Below are 14442 nucleotides of genomic sequence, written 5' to 3' on the forward strand. Positions count from 1 at the left end.
TGCCTTTTGCTTTTTGCTATTTGTTTTGGTTTTGTATTTTTGTCCAGCTTGTTCCAAATCTATATCCTGACCTTTGCTGGAAGCTCTAGGGGGCTGGTGTTCTCCCCCCGGACCGTTAGACGGTTCGGGGGTTCTTGAATTTCCAGTGTGGATTTTGATAGGGTTTTTGTTGACCATATAAGTTACCTTTCTTTATTCTGCTATCAGTAAGCGGGCCTCTCTGTGCTAAACCTGGTTCATTTCTGTGTTTGTCATTTCCTCTTACCTCACCGTCATTATTTGTGGGGGGCTTCTATCCAGCTTTGGGGTCCCCTTCTCTGGAGGCAAGAAAGGTCTTTGTTTTCCTCTACTAGGGGTAGCTAGATTCTCCGGCTGGCGCGTGTCATCTAGAATCAACGTAGGAATGATCCCCGGCTACTTCTAGTGTTGGCGTTAGGAGTAGATATATGGTCAACCCAGTTACCACTGCCCTATGAGCTGGATTTTTGTATTCTGCAGACTTCCACGTTCCTCTGAGACCCTCGCCATTGGGGTCACAACAGTTTGCCAGGCCAGTATTAAATGTTTAATGCATTGCAGAAGAGGGATTATAAGAAAGAAGATTCTGAGTTGTTTTTTTTTTCTCCTTCCCCTTTACCTCAGAGTGGCTATGCTTGCTGCAGACATGAATGTCCAGACCTTGATTACAAGTGTGGACCAGCTGGCTACTCGTGTGCAGGGCATACAAGACTATGTTATCAGAAATCCTAGGTCAGAACCTAAAATACCGATTCCTGAACTGTTTTCCGGAGACAGGTTTAAGTTTAGGAATTTCGTGAATAATTGTAAATTGTTTTTGTCCCTGAGACCCTGTTCATCAGGAGATTCTGCTCAGCAAGTAAAAATTGTTATTTCGTTCTTACGGGGCGACCCTCAGGATTGGGCTTTTTCGCTGGCGCCAGGAGATCCGGCATTGGCTGATCTTGATGCGTTTTTTCTGGCGCTCGGTTTACTTTATGAGGAACCCAATCTTGAGATTCAGGCAGAAAAGGCCTTGCTGTCTATGTCTCAGGGGCAGGACGAGGCTGAAGTGTATTGCCAAAAATTTCGGAAATGGTCCGTGCTGACACATTGGAACGAGTGTGCACTGGCCGCTAATTTTAGAAATGGCCTTTCTGAAGCCATTAAGAATGTTATGGTGGGTTTTCCCATTCCCACAGGTCTGAATGATACTATGGCACTGGCTATTCAAATTGACCGGCGGTTGCGGGAGCGCAAAACCGCAAATTCCCTCATGGTGTTGTCTGAACAGACACCTAATTCGGTGCAATGTGATAGAAAAACCGCAAATTCCCTCATGGTGTTGTCTGAACAGACACCTGATTTAATGCAATGTGATAGAATCCTGACTAGAAATGAGCGGAAAATTCATAGACGCCGGAATGGCTTGTGCTACTACTGTGGTGATTCTACACATGTTATCTCAGCATGCTCTAAACGTATAGCTAAGGTTGTTAGTCCTGTCACCGTTGGTAATTTGCAACCTAAATTTATTCTGTCTGTAACTTTGATTTGCTCACTGTCATCTTATCCTGTCATGGCGTTTGTAGATTCAGGTGCTGCCCTGAGTCTCATGGATCTCTCATTTGCTAAGCGCTGTGGATTTACTCTTAAACCATTAGAAAATCCTATTCCTCTTAGGGGTATTGATGCTACACCATTGGCAGCAAATAAACCGCAGTATTGGACTCAGGTTACCATGTGCATGACTCCTGAACACCGCGAGGTGATACGTTTCCTGGTTTTACATAAAATGCATGATTTGGTCGTTTTAGGGCTGCCATGGTTACAGACCCATAATCCAGTCCTGGACTGGAAGGCTATGTCAGTCTCAAGTTGGGGCTGTCGTGGTATTCATGAGGATTCTCTGCCTGTGTCTATTGCTTCTTCTACGCCTTCGGAAGTTCCGGAGTATTTGTCTGATTATCAGGATGTCTTCAGTGAGTCTGAGTCCAGTGCACTGCCTCCTCATAGGGACTGTGACTGTGCTATAGATTTGATCCCAGGCAGTAAATTTCCTAAGGGAAGACTGTTTAATCTGTCGGTACCTGAACATACCGCTATGCGTTCATATATCAAGGAGTCTCTGGAAAAAGGACATATTCGTCCGTCTTCTTCCCCTCTTGGTGCGGGATTCTTTTTTGTGGCAAAAAAGGACGGATCTTTGAGACCTTGTATTGATTATCGGCTTTTAAATAAGATCACTGTCAAATTTCAGTATCCTTTACCGCTGTTGTCTGACTTGTTTGCCCGGATTAAGGGTGCCAAGTGGTTCACCAAGATAGACCTTCGTGGTGCGTACAACCTTGTGCGCATTAAGCAAGGTGATGAATGGAAAACCGCATTCAATACGCCCGAAGGTCATTTTGAGTACTTGGTGATGCCTTTTGGGCTCTCCAATGCGCCTTCAGTTTTTCAGTCCTTTATGCATGACATTTTCCGGAAGTATCTGGATAAATTTTTGATTGTTTATCTGGATGATATTTTGGTTTTTTCTGATAATTGGGATTCGCATGTGGAGCAGGTCAGGTTGGTCTTTAAAATTTTGCGTGAAAATTCTTTGTTTGTCAAGGGCTCAAAGTGTCTCTTTGGTGTACAGAAGGTTCCCTTTTTGGGGTTCATTTTTTCCCCTTCTGCTGTGGAGATGGACCCAGTCAAGGTCCGAGCTATTCTTGATTGGACTCAGCCCTCGTCAGTTAAGAGTCTTCAGAAGTTCTTGGGCTTCGCTAACTTCTACCGTCGTTTTATCGCTAATTTTTCTAGCATTGTGAAACCTTTGACGGATATGACCAAGAAGGGCTCCGATGTAGCTAACTGGGCTCCTGCTGCCGTGGAGGCTTTCCAGGAGTTGAAACGCCGGTTTACTTCGGCGCCTGTTTTGTGCCAGCCTGACGTCTCACTTCCCTTTCAGGTTGAGGTGGATGCTTCGGAGATTGGGGCAGGGGCCGTTTTGTCGCAGAGAGGCCCTGGTTGCTCTGTTATGAAACCTTGTGCCTTTTTCTCTAGGAAGTTTTCGCCTGCCGAGCGAAATTATGATGTGGGCAATCGGGAGTTGTTGGCCATGAAATGGGCATTTGAGGAGTGGCGTCATTGGCTCGAGGGTGCTAAGCATCGTGTGGTGGTCTTGACTGATCACAAAAATCTGATGTATCTCGAGTCTGCTAAACGCCTTAATCCGAGACAGGCCCGCTGGTCATTGTTTTTCTCCCGCTTTGATTTTGTTGTCTCGTATTTACCAGGTTCAAAGAATGTGAAGGCCGATGCTCTTTCTAGGAGCTTTGTGCCTGATGCTCCTGGAGTCGCTGATCCTGTTGGTATTCTTAAAGATGGAGTTATCTTGTCAGCTATTTCTCCGGATCTGCGACGTGTGTTGCAGAGATTTCAGGCTGATAGGCCTGAGTCTTGTCCACCTGACAGACTGTTTGTCCCGGATAAGTGGACCAGCAGAGTCATTTCCGAGGTTCATTCCTCGGTGTTGGCAGGTCACCCGGGAATTTTTGGCACCAGAGATCTGGTGGCCAGGTCCTTTTGGTGGCCTTCCTTGTCAAGGGATGTGCGGTCATTTGTGCAGTCCTGTGGGACTTGTGCTCGAGCTAAGCCTTGCTGTTCTCGTGCCAGCGGTTTGCTCTTGCCCTTGCCTGTCCCGAAGAGACCTTGGACACATATCTCCATGGATTTCATTTCTGATCTTCCGCTATCTCAGGGCATGTCCGTTATCTGGGTGATATGTGATCGCTTCTCCAAGATGGTCCATTTGGTTCCTTTGCCTAAGCTGCCTTCCTCTTCCGATCTGGTTCCTGTGTTTTTCCAGAACGTGGTTCGTTTGCACGGCATCCCTGAGAATATTGTGTCAGACAGAGGATCCCAGTTCGTTTCCAGGTTCTGGCGATCCTTTTGTAGTAGGATGGGCATTGATTTGTCGTTTTCGTCTGCTTTCCATCCTCAGACTAATGGACAGACGGAGCGAACCAATCAGACTTTGGAGGCTTATTTGAGGTGTTTTGTCTCTGCTGATCAGGACGATTGGGTGACATTCTTGCCGTTGGCTGAGTTTGCCCTTAATAATCGGGCTAGTTCCGCCACCTTGGTTTCGCCTTTTTTCTGCAACTCTGGTTTCCATCCTCGCTTTTCTTCGGGTCATGTGGAGCCTTCTGACTGTCCTGGGGTGGATTCTGTGGTGGATAGGTTGCAGCAGATCTGGAATCATGTGGTGGACAACTTGAAGTTGTCACAGGAGAAGGCTCAGCGCTTTGCCAACCGCCGCCGCGGTGTGGGTCCCCGACTACGCGTTGGGGATTTGGTGTGGCTTTCTTCCCGCTTTGTTCCTATGAAGGTCTCCTCTCCCAAATTTAAACCTCGTTTTATTGGGCCTTACAAGATATTGGAAATCCTTAATCCTGTATCTTTTCGTCTGGATCTTCCTGTGTCGTTTGCTATTCACAATGTATTTCATAGGTCCTTGTTGCGGCGGTACATTGTGCCTGTAGTTCCTTCTGCTGAGCCTCCTGCTCCGGTGTTGGTTGAGGGCGAGTTGGAGTACGTGGTGGAGAAAATCTTGGATTCTCGCCTCTCCAGGCGGAGGCTTCAGTACCTGGTCAAGTGGAAGGGCTATGGTCAGGAGGATAATTCCTGGGTGGTCGCCTCTGATGTTCATGCGGCCGATTTAGTTCGTGCCTTTCATGCCGCTCATCCTGATCGCCCTGGTGGTCGTGGTGAGGGTTCGGTGACCCCTCACTAAGGGGGGGGTACTGTTGTGAATTTGCTTTTTGCTCCCTCTAGTGGTTACTAGTTTTTTGACTCTGGTTTTTCTGTCATTCCTTTTATCCGCACCTGGGTCGTTAGTTAGGGGTGTTGCTATTTTAGCTCCCTGGACCTTCAGTTCAATGCCTGGCAACGTAGTTATCAGAGCTAGTCTGCTGTGCTCTTGTCTACTGATCCTGGTTCCAGTTATATCAGCTAAGTCTGCCTTTTGCTTTTTGCTATTTGTTTTGGTTTTGTATTTTTGTCCAGCTTGTTCCAAATCTATATCCTGACCTTTGCTGGAAGCTCTAGGGGGCTGGTGTTCTCCCCCCGGACCGTTAGACGGTTCGGGGGTTCTTGAATTTCCAGTGTGGATTTTGATAGGGTTTTTGTTGACCATATAAGTTACCTTTCTTTATTCTGCTATCAGTAAGCGGGCCTCTCTGTGCTAAACCTGGTTCATTTCTGTGTTTGTCATTTCCTCTTACCTCACCGTCATTATTTGTGGGGGGCTTCTATCCAGCTTTGGGGTCCCCTTCTCTGGAGGCAAGAAAGGTCTTTGTTTTCCTCTACTAGGGGTAGCTAGATTCTCCGGCTGGCGCGTGTCATCTAGAATCAACGTAGGAATGATCCCCGGCTACTTCTAGTGTTGGCGTTAGGAGTAGATATATGGTCAACCCAGTTACCACTGCCCTATGAGCTGGATTTTTGTATTCTGCAGACTTCCACGTTCCTCTGAGACCCTCGCCATTGGGGTCACAACAGAGTCCCATGTGAAGCAGGTCAGGATGGTGTTTCAGGTCCTGCGTGCTAATGCTTTATTTGTGAAGGGCTCAAAATGCCTCTTCGGAGTACAGAAGGTCTCCTTTTTGGGTTTTATTTTTTCTCCTTCTACTGTGGAGATGGACCCAGTCAAGGTCCAGGCTATTCATGACTGGACTCGGCCCACGTCTGTTAAGAGTCTTCAGAAGTTCTTGGGATTTGCTAATTTTTACCGTCGTTTCATCGCTAATTTTTCTAGCGTGGTTAAACCGTTGACGGATTTGACCAAGAAGGGTTCTGATGTGACTAATTGGTCTCCTGCGGCCGTGGAGGCCTTTCGGGAGCTGAAGCACCGGTTTTCTTCAGCTCCAGTCTTGTGTCAGCCAGATGTCTCTCTCCCCTTCCAGGTCGAGGTTGATGCTTCTGAGATTGGAGCAGGGGCTGTTTTGTCGCAGAGAAGCTCTGATGGTTCTGTGATGAAGCCATGTGCTTTCTTTTCAAGAAAGTTTTCGCCTGCCGAGCGGAATTATGATGTTGGTAATCGGGAGTTGTTGGCGATGAAGTGGGCATTTGAGGAGTGGCGACATTGGCTCGAAGGAGCTAAACATCGTGTGGTGGTCTTGACGGATCACAAAAATCTGATTTACCTTGAATCTGCCAAGCGCCTGAATCCTAGACAGGCTCGTTGGTCGTTGTTTTTCTCCCGTTTCAACTTCGTGGTCTCATACCTGCCTGGTTCAAAGAACGTGAAAGCTGATGCACTTTCTAGGAGTTTTGTGCCTGACTCTCCGGGAGTTTCTGAGCCGACTGGTATTCTCAGAGAGGGAGTGATTTTGTCTGCCATTTCCCCAGATTTGCGACGAGTGCTGCAGAAATTTCAGGCGGATAGACCTGACCGTTGTCCACCAGAGAGACTGTTTGTTCCGGATAGATGGACCAGCAGAGTTATTTCCGAGGTTCATTCTTCGGTGTTGGCGGGTCATCCTGGGATTTTTGGTACCAGAGATTTGGTGGCTAGGTCTTTCTGGTGGCCTTCCTTGTCGCGGGATGTGTGTTCCTTTGTACAGTTTTGTGGGATTTGTGCTCAGGCTAAGCCTTGCTGTTCTCGCGCCAGCGGTTTGCTTTTGCCCTTGCCTATTCCGAAAAGGCCTTGGACGCACATTTCCATGGATTTTATTTTGGATCTTCCTGTATCTCAGAAAATGTCTGTCATCTGGGTGGTGTGTGATCGTTTTTCCAAGATGGTCCATTTGGTGCCCTTGCCTAAGTTGCCTTCTTCCTCCGATTTGGTTCCTCTATTTTTTCAGAATGTGGTTCGCTTGCATGGCATTCCTGAAAATATTGTGTCTGACAGAGGATCCCAGTTTGTGTTCAGGTTTTGGCGGACTTTTTGTGCTTAGATGGGCATTGATTTGTCTTTTTCGTCGGCCTTCCATCCTCAGACTAATGGCCAAACCGAGCGAACTAATCAGACGTTGGAAACTTATTTGAGATGTTTTGTTTCTGCTGATCAGGATGATTGGGTGACTTTTTTGCCATTGGCCGAGTTTGCCCTTAATAATCGGGCTAGTTCTGATACTTTGGTTTCGCCTTTTTTCTGCAATTCTGGTTTCCATCCTAGTTTTTCCTCGGGTCAGGTTGAGCCTTCTGACTGTCCTGGGGTGGATTCTGTGGTGGATAGGTTGCAGCGGATTTGGAACCATGTGGTGGACAATTTGAGGTTGTCACAGGAGAGGGCTCAGCGCTTTGCCAACCGCCGCCGCGGTGTGGGCCCCCGACTTTGTGTTGGGGATTTGGTGTGGCTGTCTTCTCGTTATGTTCCTATGAAGGTCTCCTCTCCTAAATTCAAGCCTCGCTTCATCGGTCCTTATAAGATCTTGGAAATCCTTAACCCGGTGTCTTTTCGTTTGGATCTCCCAGCATCGTTTGCCATTCATAATGTGTTCCATAGGTCTTTGTTGCGGAGGTATGTGGTACCTGTGGTTCCTTCTGTTGAGCCTCCTGCTCCGGTGCTGGTCGAGGGCAAATTGGAGTATGTGGTGGAGAAGATTTTGGATTCTCGTATCTCTAGACGGAGGCTTCAGTATTTGGTCAAGTGGAAGGGCTATGGTCAGGAGGATAATTCCTGGGTTGTCGCCTCTGATGTTCATGCGGCCGATTTGGTTCGTGCCTTCCACGTGGCTCATCCTGATCGCCCTGGGGGTCTTGATGAGGGTTCGGTGACCCCTCCTCAAGGGGGGGGGGGTACTGTTGTGAACTCTATTTTTGGGCTCCCTCTAGTGGTCACAAGCGGTACTGTGTAGTGTTGTCTTTCTGCAGGTTGGCAGCTTCAGCTGGTTCGTTATCCTTGGTTGGTTTCCTATTTAGCTCACCTGGATACTCAGTTCCTTGCCTGCTATCAATGTATTCAGTGCTCTTCAGATTCCTTGTGACTACCTTGCTCCCAGTCTCTCCAAGACAAGCTAAGTTTTTGTTTGTTTATTTTTTGATCATCAGCATTCATCATGTTTCTTGTCCAGCTTGCTAAAATGTGATTTCCTCGCTTGCTGGTTGCTCTAGGGGACTGAGTTTCTCCCCCCGCACCGTTAGTTGGTGCAGGGGTTCTTGAAATCTCAGTGTGGATATTTTGTAAGGGTTTTTTACTGACCGCACAGACCCCTTTACTATTTTCTGCTATCTAGTATTAGTGGGCCTCATTTGCTGAATCTGCTTTCACCCCTGTGTATGTGCCTTCCTCTTACCTCACCGTTATTATCTGTTGGGGGCTTCTGTTATGACCCCAGTGGACAGGGTCTCAGAGGAACGTGTAAGTCTGCGATATTCAAAAATCCAGCTCATAGGGCTGTGGTAACTGGGTTGACCAAATAGCTACTCCTAACGCCAACACTAGAAGTAGCCGGGGATCATGCCTACGGTGATAGCTAGATGACTCGCGCCAGCCGGAGAATCTAACTACCCCTAGGAGAAGAAAACAAAGACCTCTCTTGCCTCCAGAGAAAGGGACCCCAAAGCAAGATACAAGCCCCCCACAAATAATAACGGTGAGGTAAGAGGAAATGACAAACACAGAAATGAACCAGGTTCAGCAAAGAGAGGCCAGCTTACTAATAGCAGAATATAGCAAGATAACTTATCTGGTCAACAAAAACCCTATAAAAATCCACGCTGGAGATTCAAGAACCCCCGAACCGTCTAACGGTCCGGGGGGAGAACACCAGCCCCCTAGAGCTTCCAGCAAAGGTCAGGATACAGATAGGAACAAGCTGGACAAAAATACCAAACAAAACAAAAGCAAAAAGCAAGGAAGCAGACTTAGCTTGAAATACAGGAACCAGGATCATAGGACAAGAGCACAACAGATTAGCTCTGATTTCAACGATGCCAGGCATTGAACTGAAGGTCCAGGGAGCTTATATAGCAACGCCCCTGAACTAACGGCCCAGGTGAGGATATAGGAAAAGACAGAAGCTCCAGAGTCAAATCACTAATGACCACTAGAGGGAGCAAAAAGCAAAATCACAACAGGCTTCTATATCTTTGGGGATTATTTATCTGGAGGCAAGAGAGGTCTTTCTCTCTAGGGGTAGTTAGTTCCTCAGGCTGGCTCGAGACGTCTAGGATTTTTAGGCACGTTCACCGGCTACTTCTAGTGTGTTTGGATAGGTTCAGATTTGCGGTCAGTCCAGTTTGCCACCTCCCTAGAGCTTGTCCTATGTTTGTTTCTTAGCTGAGTTATTTGTGATCCTCAACCACTAAGGATCATAACACCCCAAACCATCTCGATTGGGTTCAGGTCAGGTGACTGTTGAGGCCAGGGCATCTGGCATAGCACCCCATCACACTCCTTCGTCAAATAGCCCTGACGCAGACTGGAGGTGTGTTTGGGGTCATTGTCCTGTTGAAAAATAAATGATGGTCCAACTAAATGCAAACCGGATGGAATAGCATGCCGCTGCAAGATGCTGTGGTAGCCATGCTTGTTCAGTATGCCTTCAATTTTGAATAAATCCCCAACAGTGTCACCAGCAAAGCACCCTCACACCTCCTCCTCCATGCGTCACGGTGGGAACCAGGCATGTAGAGTCCATCTGTTCACCTTTTCTGCGTCGCACAAAGACACGGTGGTTGGAACCAAAGATCTCAAATTTGGATTCATCAGACCAAAGCACAGATTTCCACTGGTCTAATGTCCATTCCTTGTGTTCTTTAACCCAAACAAGTCTCCTGCTTGTTGCCTGTCCTTAGCAGGGGTTTCCTAGCAGCTATTTTACCATGAAGGCCTGCTGCACAAAGTCTCCTCTTAACAGTTGTAGAGATGTGTCTGCTGCTAGAACTCTGTGTGGCATTGATCTGGTCTCTAATCTGAGCTGCTGTTAACCTGCAATTTCTGAGGCTGGTGACTCAGATAAACTTATCCTCAGAAGCAGAGGGGACTCTTTGTCTTCCTTTCCTGGGGCGGTCCTAGTGTGAGCCAGTTTCTTTGTAGCGCTTGATGGTTTTTGCCACTGCACTTGGGGACACTTTCAAAGTTTTCCCTATTTTTTTCAGACTGACTGACCTTCATTTCTTATAGTAATGATGGCCACTCGTTTTTCTTTACTTAGCTGCTTTTTTCTTGCCATAATACAAATTCTAACAGTCTATTTGGTAGGACTATCAGCTGTGTATCCGCCAATCACTGTAATGCCACGACCAACATGGCTACGGCATTAGGCTATGTGCACACGTTGCGGAATGGGGTGCAGAATTTTCTGCACAAAATCCGCATCTCCTGGCAGAAAACGCAGATGTGGATTTGACGCTTTTTATGCGGATTTTGTGCGTTTTTGCGGATTTTGTGCGGATTTTCTGCGGTTTTTACCTCTGCGGATTTCTGTAATGGAAGAGTTCAGAAACGTTGCAGTTCCAAACAAAGGAAGTGACCTGCTACTTATTTTGATTCGCATCGGTTTTCATGCAGATTTTTCCGCACCATTAGCACAGCATTTTTTTTTCAATTGATTTACATTGTACTGTAAATCACTTTGCGGAACTGCAGCGTTTCTGCGCAGAAAAAAGCGCTGCGGATCCACATTAAATCCGCATCATGTGCACACAGCCTTACAGTGCGTGGAAGAGAAACCCTGCATGTTTATTGGCTCTCTATAGAGCGCCAAACATGCAGTGCGGGGACCTGAACTCCCGCCGAGCAAACCCGGAAATGCTCGGTGCTCGCTGAGCACAGCGATGCTCTGGCCAGTAACGAGCATTACCGAATATGCTCGCACATCGCTAGTGTAGTTCGTTCCCCCAGTTTTTTCGTTGTCTCTGGCATCCAGAGTGCTCATCCAATGGATCCTCCATTCTGTATCCTGAGTGATCAGCCGACGCTCTTTGTATCACATCATTCACCTCATCAACACCTCCCTCATTTTCCCTTACTCCCATTCACTGCACATTCTATCAGCTTCCACCATAGTAGCTTGACCCCGATACATGCTCACTAGGTTAATGTCTCCTGTTACCAGAACAGCCGCGATCAGGAACCAACACAAGCTCTTCGAATAGACAGCCGTCACATACAAGATTCAATCACTTTCTTGTTTTGTCAGTGTCACGATTCACACCGTGACCGTCACCCCTATGTCACGGATCGGGTGCCTTTAGGCCAACAGACGGCTATCACATGTGCAGGGGGCTTATCTTAGTTATCCCTCCACTGCTACAATGTGATGAAAAAACACACACAAGGCTATTGACCTCTTAGTTTACAGCAGGGGCTTATTTTAGATATCCCACTGCTCTTCAACATACCACGAACTGCAGGGGTTTATGTATATCCCGCTTTACAGTTCCGCTTGAAAACTTGCAGCTCTCTGGTGCCCCCTCACCCTCAGGTCAGACTAGGTACTGCACCTAGGGTAATTAGTCGCTAGAAAGGCTGCCTGCTATGTACTGGCTATTGGGCACGCTGCAGCGAGGCGATATAACTACTCCCAGTCAGGCAGGAACAATAATTATCAACGACTCTCAAAGGCACCGTACAAGGTATGCTGCCACCAGCTTCGATTAAACAGGTCCGAAGCTAACCCAGAACAGTAGCGTAATTCCCTTCAGAAGACTTGGGGTACGTTTTAGAGCAGGAAGAATGAAAACTATTAATTTATATATTTTACTCCGAAAGATTACGGCAGTGTTTATAAAAAGGCATATACAGATGTTACAAAACAGACAACTGAAATATGTACAAAGGTAATTATAAAACTAACAGGGATTAAATAAGAAAGGTAAAACTCACATGTTCTCAGTTCATGTCAGGCGAAACCATGCTGGTAGGTGGAACCCCAAATGTCCCAGTGCATCAGGAGGTCTGGATAGAAACAGCTCCTTAAGTAAAAACTCTGCTGACTCCAGGCTGGGTTAAGTGTAAAGACTTTTAATCTCCAGCCTCATGACATCACTAAAGGGGTTGAGTTAAGATCGCCCTCTTTCCTCAGCTGTACAGTTTTCTCCAACCATTTTTGTGATTGTCATATCTTCGCTGGAGAATCTGGCAGAGTCATAACACACCCCTCATCCATCTTGTATTAAGATCTGCTCTCTATAGATACTAAATTCGGGCTAGTAGGACACACAGTTCCATAGAAATCCGTACTTTTTTACCTGTTGGAATAAGAGGCTAGCGCTTACAGTGGTTGATAGATCCGCCGATGGACTTTAGCAATATGTACTTATTATTTTCCTAGCCCAAATTGTTGGCCCAGAGTCTTACAAGATTAGGACAAAGAGCCTCATGTTTTAAAAGGGAGATCAGACCAGTTTCAGCTGGTACCTTTGTCTATGCAGCTATACAGATCGTAAAAATTCCTTTGCTCCCAGAGCTGGAAGCAATAAAATCTCTTCTACACACACATTCAGAAACACACAAAGAAGGGGGATTTTAAGCCGCAGCATGGGTCTGACAGGCCAAGCTACAAAATCATCTTATTTCATACAATATCGTGACACCTCCCCCTTTTGGTCTGCACTACGGAGGCAGAAACCCTCGGTATGCCTCCGTGCACACCTCAGTAGGTTCACCCTGGCGAGACAGTCCATCTGCATTGCCATGCTCCCTGCCCATTTTGTGTTCAATGGTGAAGTCAAACTGCTGAATGGCAAGGCTCCAGCGTAGCAACCTGCCGTTGGTTCCACACATGGCGTTTAGCCAGCGCAGAGTGTTGTCGTCGGTCACCACGGTGAAGGTGCGACCGTACAAGTAGGGCTGCAAGCGCTGCAGGGCCCAGACTATGGCCAGGCACTCTTTCTCAATGGTGGAGTAGGCCACTTCCCTCGGCAAAAGTTTCCGGCTCAGGTACAACACGGGGTGCTCTTGGTCCTCCGAGTCAACCTGGCTGAGCACAGCACCAAGGCCAAACTCACTGGCGCCGGTCTGTACCAAGAACGGTCAACTGCTTTAAACACAAGGGCGTTGCACAGTGCTCTTTTCAACACCTGGAAGGCCCCTGTTATGACCTGGTGGTTAAGGAGCAACATGGGATGAGCTCTGAGGAGGTGGTATCTGTACTGACCGCAGTTCCTGATCCTAACACCAACACTAGAAGTAGCCGTGGGATGTTCCTGTCACTCCCTAGACACCTCGTCACAGCCTGAGAACTAACTACCCCTAAAGATGGAAACAGAAAGCTATCTTGCCTCAGAGAAAATCCCCAAAAGGAAAGATAGCCCCGACAAATATTGACTGTGAGTGGAGAGGGAAATGACATACACAGAATGAAAACAGATTTTAGCAAAGGAGGCCACTTCTAACTAGATAGACAGAACAGGAAAGAATACTGTGCGGTCAGTATTAAAAGCTAAAAAATCCACACAGAGCTTACAAAAATCTCCACACCGACTCACGGTGTGGAGGGGCAAATCTGCTACCCCAGAGCTTCCAGCTAAGCTGAATATATCATACTGACAAGCTGGACAAGAAAAAACATAACATGAGCTGAACGATTAAGTCCACAGCAAGTGAACAACCAAAAGAACAAGCAAGGACTTATCTTTGCTGAAATGGACAGGCTATCAGAGAAATCCAAGGAGAGATCTGAATCCAACCAAGAAACATTGACAGCTGGCACTGACTGAAGACCAGAGCCAGGTTAAATAGCAGAGCCAGGAGAGACGATCAGTGGAAGCAGCTGCTAATGCTAAACCCAAGGAGCAGCAGTTCCACTTAAAACCACCGGAGGGAGCCCAAGGGCAGAATTCACAAAAGTGCCATTCACAACCACCGGAGGGAGCCCAAGAACGGAATTCACAACAGTACCCCCCCTTGAGGAGGGGTCACGAACCCTCACCAGAGCCCCCAGGCCGATCAGGACGAGCCAAGTGAAAAGCACGAACCAAATCGGCAGCATGGACATCGGAGGCAACAACCTAAGAATTATCCTCCTGGCCATAACCCTTCCACTTGACCAGATACTGAAGCTTCCGCCTCGAAAAACGAGAATCCAAAATCTTCTCCACCACATATTCCAACTCCCCCTCAACCAACACCGGAGCAGGAGGATCAACAGAGGGAACCACGGGCACCACATATCTCCGCAACAAAGATCTATGGAAAACATTATGGATGGAAAAAGAAGCTGGAAGGGCCAAACGAAAAGATACCGGATTGATAATCTCAGAAATCTTATAAGGACCAATAAAGCGAGGCTTGAACTTAGGGGAGGAAACCTTCATAGGAACATGACGAGAAGATAACCATACTAAATCCCCAACACGAAGCCGGGGACCAACACACCGACGACGGTTAGCAAAACGTTGAGCCTTTTCCTGAGACAACGTCAAATTGTCCACCACATGAGTCCAAATCTGCTGTAACCTGTCCACCATAGAATCCACACCAGGACAGTCAGAAGGCTCAACCTGCCC

This window comes from Ranitomeya variabilis, chromosome 4, assembly GCF_051348905.1.
Source record: "Ranitomeya variabilis isolate aRanVar5 chromosome 4, aRanVar5.hap1, whole genome shotgun sequence".
NCBI lineage: Eukaryota > Metazoa > Chordata > Amphibia > Anura > Dendrobatidae > Ranitomeya > Ranitomeya variabilis.